The sequence below is a fragment of the Falco naumanni genome, chromosome 11 (genome assembly GCF_017639655.2).
Source record: "Falco naumanni isolate bFalNau1 chromosome 11, bFalNau1.pat, whole genome shotgun sequence".
In the NCBI taxonomy this organism is placed as follows: domain Eukaryota; kingdom Metazoa; phylum Chordata; class Aves; order Falconiformes; family Falconidae; genus Falco; species Falco naumanni.
In genome coordinates this window covers 6091795-6102467 of record NC_054064.1, presented here as the reverse complement: position 1 = coordinate 6102467, position 10673 = coordinate 6091795, and the positions used below count along the sequence as shown (strand labels likewise).

General features: G+C 50.0%; 1 long non-coding RNA gene across 2 annotated transcripts; it reads left to right on the top strand.

Annotated features, from left to right (window-relative positions):
- Nucleotides 1–1563: 1563 nt before the first annotated feature.
- LOC121095660 lies at nucleotides 1564–9009 on the top strand. 2 transcript variants are annotated; one of them, XR_005830174.1, is made up of 4 exons: nucleotides 1564–1900; nucleotides 2113–2203; nucleotides 2616–2779; nucleotides 7626–9009. It is a non-coding gene; the product is annotated as an uncharacterized LOC121095660 (long non-coding RNA). The 2 variants fall into 2 exon arrangements; XR_005830173.1 differs by lacking the exon at nucleotides 7626–9009 and adding an exon at nucleotides 3607–4363.
- Nucleotides 9010–10673: the final 1664 nt, after the last annotated feature.

Below are 10673 nucleotides of genomic sequence, written 5' to 3'. Positions count from 1 at the left end.
CGATGTTGAACCTCAGCTCTGGGTGCTGTAGGTATCTCCAGGCCATGCTTTGAGCTCTGCAACTATCTTTGACCCTCTGTCCTCCCTGGGTTTCCTCTCTGAGGTCTCTAAGAGGTGGACAGGTCAGATGCCCACACCCAGCTGTAACACCCTTCCTTCTTGCCTTTCATTTGCTTCCCTGAGAAAACAGCTTTAATGTGGTTTTGGCTCCTTTCTTGCCCACCCCTAATAACTTTCCGGCCTGATGGCTGATTGCAGCTGTACGTGCCAAAGATTTTAAAGATAACGAGTTCCTACCAGCTTGATATAAATAGAGGGCCAGGGAGAAGACTTCATCTTTGCCCCTCTCTGCCAAGGGAGTTCAATCCTTATCAGTCCAAGAGCATCTGTGTGTGAGAGAGCAAGGAAGAAAGAGATGTTGTGAATGCCTGTGGGGAAAACTGCTTGGAGCCGGTATCCTACTGCACCCTGGAGAATCCCTCCGTGATGTGTAACTCCATGGGAAATGGAAGTATTGCTGGCCCTGCTACAGGCTGAGCACTGTGTGAGACTTTCTGTTGCTTGCTTTCACCGCAGCCTTTCATCGGAGGCTGGAAGCAGCGACGTGTGTGGTATTGCTGGCCTGACTCGGAGCAGAGAGCTCAGGAACAGGAGCCTGGCACTGAAGCAGAGGGTTGCAGCCTGCTTCCCAGGGGGATGAGGCTGTTTTAGGCTCTGGCTGGTTGTCGGGGCAGCTTTCTCCTGCAACAGCACTTGCTTTTTCTGTGCAACAGCTACCGTTTCTAGGGTGGTTCTCTGGCTCATCACCCAGCTCCTTTCCTGCCCTCTTTGGCTTCTGCAGAAAGCTGTTTAATCAAGGGTGTATCAAAATCCATCTGTCTACACTGGTGTCAACAACTTAGCTTCAGGGACATTTTAAATAATTTTCTTTCCACGCTTTATAATGGATTTCATTGCTGAGGGGAGGGGATGGAGAGCAGGGCAGAAAAGGTATTTTAATTACGTCTGTTTGTGGCATCTTGCAGGCTTGCCCTGTCAGTTGCTCCGGCACAGCACCGTTTAGAGTCCACTTTTGCCAGCACAGTCGTGTTAGCTGGGGGTTTACTGATCACAGAGGAAAATATTGATATTTTACTCCTGACATCACCTTGGGGCTGTGTCTTCTTTCTCTGCCTTGCTTTTGTGGCATCAGCTTCTTCCACATTAGAGGATTCCAGTCCTTCCATATCATGTCACTTAGAAGCAGGAAAACACAGTCGCCTGCCCTATAGTGTGGGACTCGTATATGGGCAGAGCAGAGGTGCTTTCCTTGCTCTTCCGAGAACCGGCCTTACTGCAAGGGAAGTGTTCCTTGGAACGCTTTCCCTAGCTCACATCTTGGTTTCACAGCCTGACAACATAAAAACAGCTTCCCTTTTTCTCATTTAAGCAGGGGAAGGATGAAACTCTGTCTCCAGCCAGACTGTTTGGTGGAAGAAGGAGGGAATGAGACAGGGGAAGCTGTTGGTCTTGCTGTGCTGAAACACCCTGATCAGACCCATGAGGCTGGATCAGCACGTGCAGTTAAGTCCTGGGACAGGCGGGAGGGCGGCAGGTGCACTACAGCACGTGTTTGGAAGCGCCTGCTCACCAAAGAAGAGGAACTCCAGCTGGGTGTGCATTGAAATGCCAATAACTGTTGTACCTTTACATGGCTTCAGGTGTATTTTCACCAGCGCTAAGGGCTAGTGGTATCTGCAATGCTGCCTGCACGTTTTCTGGAGCATTCAGCTGGGAGCAGCTCCCAGTGCCCATACTCTGACCAGTCTCCTTTTCAAACTGTTTAGCACGCAAGAGGCAGAAGCTGTTCAAATCTGGCCTGGGGTTTGGAAGAAGGAGAGTCCAATGAGGAGGAGGGGAGGTAATTTTTTTTCTGTGACTGATAATATGTGTTTCCATTCTTGCAAAAGCTTTTGGTTCTGATTTAATAGGAAACTTAATCCTCCATATCGACAATTTTTCAATGTTGGAATGTGTTTGTGTTCCTAACAGCACTCATCTGTGTCATTTCCTCCTCTTAATAGATATAACCTCAGCTGCAGATTAGAGAAGTGTTTTGTTTGTGATTCCTAGGTGCTCTACACTTGATGCATTGTCTTCCTACAGACGCAGGGCAAACTCTGCTCCTCCCTTCTGGCTTGGGTTGCAATGATGGATTAAGTAGGTAAGTAATAGAGTGGTAATGAGATAACCACTGACATCAAGCATTAACGTGGGAATAAATGAAGTTACCATCCAGAACTAATGGCCTGAACTATCACTGGGTTGTAATTAATGAATGTGGTGGCTGAGATTTACAAGGATATTTTAGGATGCTGCCTGCATGCAGCTTTGGGTTTTATGGCTTGGTTGGAGAGAAATCAGTTAATGCCAACAACTTAATGAATGGGCAGAAGCTGTTCTTTGTCAGTTTGTAGTGCCCCTTTTGTGCAAGAGGCTAGACTGGCACATGTGGAGTATCTGCCTTTTCTTTACTTCAGCGGGTGGAAGAAGTTAGGATGCTCTGACTAACTCTTTAGTGCCTAGTAGAGGTGTTGCAAGGTATCTTGAAGGTCTTGTTTCTTCTGTTTTATTAGGGCAGGGTAGCAGGAGTCTTGGTGGAAACAGTACATTTGAAATGAACCCTCACAGCAGGCTGACAAGCTTGTTTCTACATAGAGGAGACTGTGGGTAGTGGGGATTCTCCAGCCAGGACCTCTGAACTGCGCGGTGACAAGCTGCCCTGTTCTGTCCCATGAAGGTAGGGCATCTAGTTCCTACTTCAGGTCTTCTCCTCCCTGCAGCAGTGGCTCCGTCTCCTGCATGTCACCCCCTCCCTCGCCCTGTGGTATCACTGTGGTGTCCCGTGTGGTCCGATGGCTGCCTGCACCCAGCGTGTGAGCCTCCTGGAGCAGGAGTGGAGATGTCCAAGCTGCATACGTGCAGTGTGCCCAAGCTCAAGGGGCCTTGTCTGGAGAGGTATCCCTCGCTCCTCACATCGCTTACTACACATGTGACCCTGCTAAACACTTCTCAGATGTGTGAATAACACTTTTTGTGGTGGTTGCTAGGCTCTTGCAGAAAACACAGCAGAGCAGTCAAAATTCTTCATGTTAATTAGAAGGAATACTCCAGCCATCTCACTGCTGCCTTCCTCATCTTTCCATGGCAACACTCTCGCTACAGCAGCCCAGGTGCTTGTGGTTGGATATAGTGGGATTTTTTGAGTCCTCTGTCTTCCAAATCGCCCCTTGGAGCATGGAAGGAACATCTGTATGTTTAAAGTATGGGCATCATGTGATACATCAAATAGCTTCCCTTGGTGTAACCATATTCCTTTTTTATGCTGTCAGGGACAGAAAACTTTGGAAACGTGCCTGAATCAAACCCTTGCAATTTCTTTGGTGGGAAGAGCTGTTGCCCTGTTTTTTTAATGGGAGAGAAAGGCGCTGAAAGAATCCTGAGTGTTTCTCTTCCTTCCCATTGGCCTGAGCCATCACACTTTCCTGTGAGCTGGAGAAAGGAGAGGGATCACAGGTCACAGCATCTGGCGAGCAACGGAAAGGACAATCTTTATTTCTCCTGCAGAGCCCAGCCTGGATGGAGCTGTGATGTCTCCTGAAAGAAGCCGAGATGGTGGCCGGAAGGAGCTGGAGGTGAGAAGAGGGAGAGTGGACAGGAGAGGGAAAGCTCAGGCATTGCATCATCCCCACCTCTGCTCCCTGCTGCGAAGGAAGGTGTGCGGGACACGTGAGACAGCACAAGTGTGGCCACTGCCTGCTGGGCGATGCTCAGCTCCCGGCAAGGGATGCAGTGTGCATCGCAGAGCAGAGGGCTGGCGTGGAGGCCAAGGTGTTCTCTCTTCTGCTCCCCACCTCTCCGAAACATTCTCCCTGTGTATTCTGGCACTGTTATTTCTTTCAGGACCTGTTGTACAGGCATTTTTGAATGATTCCGGGGGAAAATGAGGCTCAGATGTCCAGTGATGAACCCAGCCCAAAGCTGCTCAGACATGGGGTTGCCGCTTTGCCTGGAATCGTCACGTTTCCTTGGCGCAGGCTCGGTAGTTCCCTTCGGAGCTGAACAGGAGGAAGAAATTTCCACCTGCTGGATCAGCGCAAACCAAGACCCAAACTGAACAAAGAAAGGACAGTGTGTTCAGGGATATGTAAATCCTCCTCCCCCAGCTTTGGGAAGTTTATTGCCCTCAACAAAGTACACAGTGTGGCTGTCATTCCTGAGGAGCCCAGGTGGGCCGTTATGTGACAAGGGAAAATTACCCAGGCTGTTCTGCAGAAGGCAAGTGAGCAGGAATTTTCCTCCGACCGGTTCAGGACAAAGTTAATGTAGGGGAAGCCATTAAAATTAATGCTGGTAAACAAGAATAAAAGCCAGCAGGGTTGTAACAAAATTTGGACCAGATTGGGTTTCCCAGCTGTCGTGCTGCACGCCGTCTTAAAGGCAGCAGGCGGAGGGAGTGGGAAAGCCGAGCTCAGAAAGCTTTTGTTGGAGGGGGCTGTGAGGTAGGGTTGGGGACGTCTGGGCTCTGGTGGCACCAGCTTCGTGGTCCAGTCTTTTTCGGGGAAGCAGCGATGCCGTTTTGTGTGATGGTCATTACGTTTTGTAATGGTTACCTCCTCTCCTCCGGAGGCTGCCCTCAACGTTCAAGCCCTGCTCCTGGCCCCTGGGAACGTGCCTGCGTGCGGCTGCTGGCTGCCGGTGTTTTGTGTGAGGATCTCTGGGAGCATCCCCTGGGCGGTGACTCGCGCCAAGGAGCTGATCCTGAGGTCAGCAGGGGCACGCTGATTCCCCTCTCCGTTTCATCTGCCCCGGTGTGAATGGGAGCATGCTCAGGCTGGGCAGAGTGAGGGTTACTGGGGACATCGGTCCTCTGTACTGGGAGGAAGGCTCAGGTTTGTTGCCTTGCCTCATCCTGGTGGTGGGTACGGGCTGAATGGGACCCGGAGCATCCCAGGGAAAATACCTTGGCGCAGGAGCTGTGTGTTACTGCAGTTTTCTAAATAAATGGCTTTTTCCAACCCCACACATACTAACATAAGCCAGTCAACTTCTCCAAACCTCCTAGCACCAGATAGTCATCTGATTTGATGCTTTTGAATAGGTCAAACCTAGTATAACCAAACCAAAATTTCTAGCCCTGGAATGGAAGTAATGGCTCATATTTTCAAGTGACCACTGATTTGATGGTGGTGGCAAGAAGGGAGAGGTCCAAAAGCAGTTAGCTGCTTTCTTGCAGTGCCTGAGAGACCTGGATAGTATGATTGAAAAGAAAGAAGGCAACAGCCTCATCTCTGAGCACAGCCATCTTCAGCACAGAGGAGCAACGTCAACGCCAACAGCTATAGAAAACTCCTGTCAGTGTAAACAGCAGCAGAAAGATCCTCCGGTTCCTCAAGAGGCATCATATACCTTGTATCTCCCTAGTGAGGCTGTGTTTGCTCAGATGTCAGTGGTTTTGATGGCCCTGACCTGGATGGTCAGGTTTTGCAGGATGGGTTCAGTGCTGGTGGATTCCCAGTGCAGCAACTCGCAAAACGAAGCTGCTGAGGTAAAGGTCTGTGGTACCTCCAGCCAAGTGCAGGGAACTAGGGCTGGATGTCTGAAGTCTTCCTCATCAAAGAGATGAAGAAAAGTCTGGGCAGGTCAAGACTAATGCTGGAATGGAAGGCAGCGTGGAGAGAGGCCCAACACACAAGTCTTCTTTTGGAACCCTCGTCCCTGGGGGAATCCACAGGCTGTCTCCATGGGGAGACATCAGCGCTTTTCTCCACTCAGCTGGCAGGTTGCTGTCTCAGAGGTGCTGTAGGTGAAGTGGGCAGAGATGGAGAGATTGCTTTTGTTTTTTGTGAGGCATCACCAAAGAATCAAGGTGACAGAATTATTTTTGTGGAAGTGACTATGTGAAATATTTTTTCATTTTGATTATTTGAAAACTGAAACTGTTCATGGGTTTTAAAATTCATGTCCCCTCCGGGTTGCTTTGTTTTGTTTTGTTTCTTATTCCCTCCGCCTTGCTCCTCAGAGGGAACCATCCAAACCTACACAGTGTTATTTCTTGAGGAAATGCAATCGTTTGCCAGTCAAACCTAGGCTGCAAGTGCTTCTGGTGATTAATTTGTCTGAGAAATTTAAAAAAGCTTAGATGGAACAGAAACCACGCTGGTTCAGGGAGAGCTTTCTTGTGTTTGAAGACCCACTTGAGTGGGGGAGTTGTTTCAAAAGCTTTTTATTTGAAAAAGAAAATTTTTATAGGCTTTGTTTGGGAGTCTTGGGCTCCAGCCATTCTTCTGTTGCAGCTTCTTGTATGATACCAAGATCTGGAGCCTGGCCATCCTGGTCCCAGCTTCCCATGCCTGCCTCATTGCACTGCATTGCTTCACTCCCTCACAGAGTCCTACGTCTGGAGTCCTTTGCTCTCTAGAGACATCACTTCTGCAGACTGGGATGGAGGTGATGCCGTCTTTGCCTTGACTATACTTTGTACAAAGTCTTCCTGAAGAACGAGGGTCATATGGGTGCAGAGCTGTGTCTCTCGAGTGCAGCAGGGACCTCCTGCTGTCGCACAGCGAGAGGTCCAAGTCCCCCTATAACGTTCATCGTTGTAGTCTGCTCAAGCTCCTCACCACCAAGAACCTCTTTCTGAGGTTTCCCAACGTCCAGCAAGGTTCAGGGCCAGGCAGCAGAAAGGCCGATTCAGTAGTAACCACCACAAAGTCCCCTGCAGAATCTCTCCTTTGACCTTTGGTTTCCCTGTCTATAAAACAAGAATGTTTTAACGGTGTGCTCTTGGAAACAGGGCTTTCTTTTCCTTCATACGACAAGGAGTTGTGGAAAACCACCAGGCAGTGACTGAAATCAGATGAGCTGACCTGCCACATCCCAAGAGTAATCCTGGGTTTCAAGGCTTATCGTCTTCATGGCTGGCCCAGAGAGCTAGCTTGATTTTGGAGGCAACGTGCCCCATGGAAACAGGACTGTGCTGGAGAGGCTTGGGCAACGGGGATGCTTCACGTGGGACAGGAGCGGTGGCAAGTGCCTGTGGGTTTGGAAATAGAGCAAGAAGGGGGCCGGATAGAGGAGCCTACCTACTGCTGACTGCTCTGTGAGCTGCCGGCTCTGCTGCCTGGCGCCGGCCAGATCCACAGCGTAACTGCTCATCTCCAGTTCCTGCCTCCTCTGTGCCCCACGTGCTGCTTCTCCTATAAATAGCCCGGCGGGAAGCAGAGCACAGAGCCACCGCAGATGGCCCCCAGTTCCACGTGCAGTCGGGTGTGAGATCCCAGACAGGGGCTGTCAATTCCTTGCCTTGAGCCACCCATGAAACCTCATTAAAAATGGTGTCCTCTTCCTTAACCCCCGTCACCCTCCGTTCCCACTTCAACTTGCCTGCATTCAAGCACCCTTATTAAACATGCACTTCTAAGCAAGGAGCGCTGACTTTCCCTTAATTGAGGCATAATAATTAGAGCATTAACACATTAGGAGGGTGAGACAGCATGTTTAGCTTTTGTGATTAATTATCTGAGGATTGTAATAAGTTGTTAAGACATTAATTACTCTGGCATGTTTATTGCTCTTTATTGCAGAACAGACACTTGGTAGCAGCAAGTGTGGGTTCGTCTGGAAATACAGCGAGAAGCGGGCTGGAGGAGGGAGCCCACCTACTCACCCACGGAACAGGGAGCTGCTGGTGGTGGGGACATCTTCCTGGGTGGACCTTGGTGACCAACTAGGTTTATTTTACGTCCATCTCCAGGAGGCCGCAGATGGGTAGAAAAGGTATCTGAGTCCCTTAGGACAATCTAGGATTTGAAAGGTCCTTTCTGATCTTTTCACCTAGATTTTTCTCCTCTTTCAAATGAAGTGCTTCCTTCCTGATGGTTTGAGCTCCTCCTCGTTTGCCTTTTTGCATTTCCAAGTGTGGTCAGTGTGGCTCAGTCTCTGTTTGGAGCTTACCAGGAAAGTCGTCTGTAATAAAGACAGGCTGAAGTTCAGCGTGTCAGCAGGGGTCAAGAAATGAACCAGGACTCCAGTGCCCTCCCTTACCCCTCCACTGGATAAATTTTCTTCTGGAGAATTGGGACTTAGGTTAGGGAGGGGTGTTGCTCCAGTGGCAGGAGAGGTTTGGGCTGCCATAGCCTGCTCTTTACACCACAAGCTGCTCTGTGGCCCCTAGACAACTCCACGCTGGTGGGTCACATTGGGTCTAATGGCAAAATTCAGGCCTGCAGGGTGGGTAGGTCTTGTATGCTCCTGAAATTCTGAAATAGAAAAAGCAGCCAAATCAATAGGAGGACATGGTGGGCCTGTTCCCAGCCTTCTGCTGTTCCCCTAAAATATGCATGGTGCCGGGCCCTCCTTGCCCCAGCCTCCCTCTGCGGTTATGTGGGCAGGGGACAGCACAGGAGACATGCTGGCAGCCCCACCTACTGCCATGGATAAATAAATCTGGGAAGATGATGAAAGACGAGAAGGTGGGGAAGCTGCGGGTGTGGTACGTTGATACAGATTTCCTTTGGGACCCCTTGGACCTGATGTCTCTGGTTTTCTAGGCTGTCGCTTTGTCCTGTTACTGCAACACGTGCTGTCTTGGGACAGCAGCTGATGGATGCAAGGGGCAAGGAGGGGGTCTCCTCTGTTGCCTTTTGTTAGAGTTAAAAGACGTAGTGACAGTCTTTGCCTCCCAGGACTGACCCGGTGGTCTCTTTCCCCGTGGCTTCCACCAGCTTGAGCACCCGGTGTCACTGTCACTCAGTTGTCTGGGTGGCTGGGGAGGAAAAACCCCTTCCCTGTGTACAGGCTGGGATCCGTCTTGTGTCAGCTGAAGGCAATCTGCTGCCTTCAGCCCTCTGAAGCCCCTGCCTGCCTCTCACTCGCACAGCCTGGATTTGGCATTTGCTGTCAGGTACCTGCTTTCTGCATTCAGAGTATGGAAAGTGTCAGCCCAGCATTTCCCACTCAGCTCCTAGGGACAAAGCAGGTCATGACTTATGTGTTTTATCATTAAAAAGATAATTTCCTCTAGATGTGTGCAATAAGACAATGGCACTGACCTGTGATCTTGGCATTGTGCAGAATTAATGGTTTCCCTTTGCAGGTAATAAGCAGCAAATGTACACATTTTGGGGATATCTGAGTTGGCTTTTTTTTTTTCCTTTTAAGACTGCTGTCGTCTTAGGCCAGACTTAATTAGCAGACCTCATTATTTCCTGAAATGTAACTTGACTTCCATTGAATGAGAATTGTTCAGTGGATGGGGAGCAGCAGAGCGGTGCTGCAATATTCATATTGTTTTAATTGCAACATTAACATTTCATGCCGCTCTTGGCATACTTTCATGTGCGGCCCTTTAGCTCAATGCAACACTGAAAGGTTGGATCAGAACAATTAGGATGGAGTGACTGGATTTCTGGATTTTCTTTCTTTTTTTTTTTTAATGAACGCAAGCCTGGATTCAATCCCTATTACTGCTTTTGTGGGGCAGAGCAGGGAGTCAAGCACCCCTGAAGTGTAAATCCTTTTTTTGGAATAAAAGATGTGCTGTAGTGCATGTTTAAATTCTCTTTTTGTAGAGCTGAAGCCCCGCAGGTACGAGCGATATGTGATCCACCAGGCTGATGGCACCTCCTGGGACTTGACCTTTACCGGGTGAATCAGAGAAGTCCTAAAATGCGTCTGGCCAGCTGAGCCAGCGTCACGTTATGAGCTGGAGGGAAAAAGACTATTTCCCACTTCTCAGTTACTTCCAGGGCTCTGGAATGCCTGAGGCTGGAAATGACACGGTAAACAGATAATGACTGGGTCAGTGCAGTTCCTAAATGAGCACAGGGATTATACCCTGCCCTGTCCCCAGAATGCGGCGTCAGAAAACACTGAAATGCTGGGCTCAGCCTCAGCAAGCGCCGCTCCCCTTCGCTGCCTTGCTGTGCACCATTCTGTTCCAGTACCAGAGAGTGGTGATGAGTGATGGGAGTTCCTGTCGAGGGCAACTCCAGGTTTCACCCTGGAACAGCCCAATGAGGGTCTCCTAATTGGGTCACTGAAAGGAGGTGAGGAAGGAAGACCAGCCAGCAACTCTAGTAAATGGCTTCTTGGTGTTGCTCTCCGAAAGCTGTATCACACTGCACGACGTGGGCACTGTTTGATTGTCTTTAAAGGAGAACCAAGAGGCTGTTGTGTCCCCTTCAGCCTTTAGGAGGAAGAGGAAGGATCACTGGGGCTTCCTCTGTCCTGCTGGGGGAAGGCTGAGCTTTGCGCCCATCCTGCTGCTTGCCAGCCCTGTGCTGGCACCAGCTTGCAGGTCTGTGCTGAGCTGGTGAGTGGCTCTGGTCTGCAGCGAGGACCTGTGTGCAGAGGAAGAGGCCCCCTCTCACTCACAATAACAAGTACCACTAATCAGTCAACCTGCTAATGAGTAGCTTGATGTCTAGGTGATGCTGCTGTGAGCTCCCTGGACTCTGGGCTGCCTTCCTGGTGGTTGCTGGCAGCAGCCCGTGGATGAAACATCTGGCTGGAAGGTGAAATCTCTGTGTGGTGCAAAGGCAATGGGAGGGTTGTGGGGGTGAGGGAGCTGCTCTGCCCATCAGTGCTTCCCCTCGGAGCTGGGCATGTCTCTTCCATGTCAGGGAGTGTCT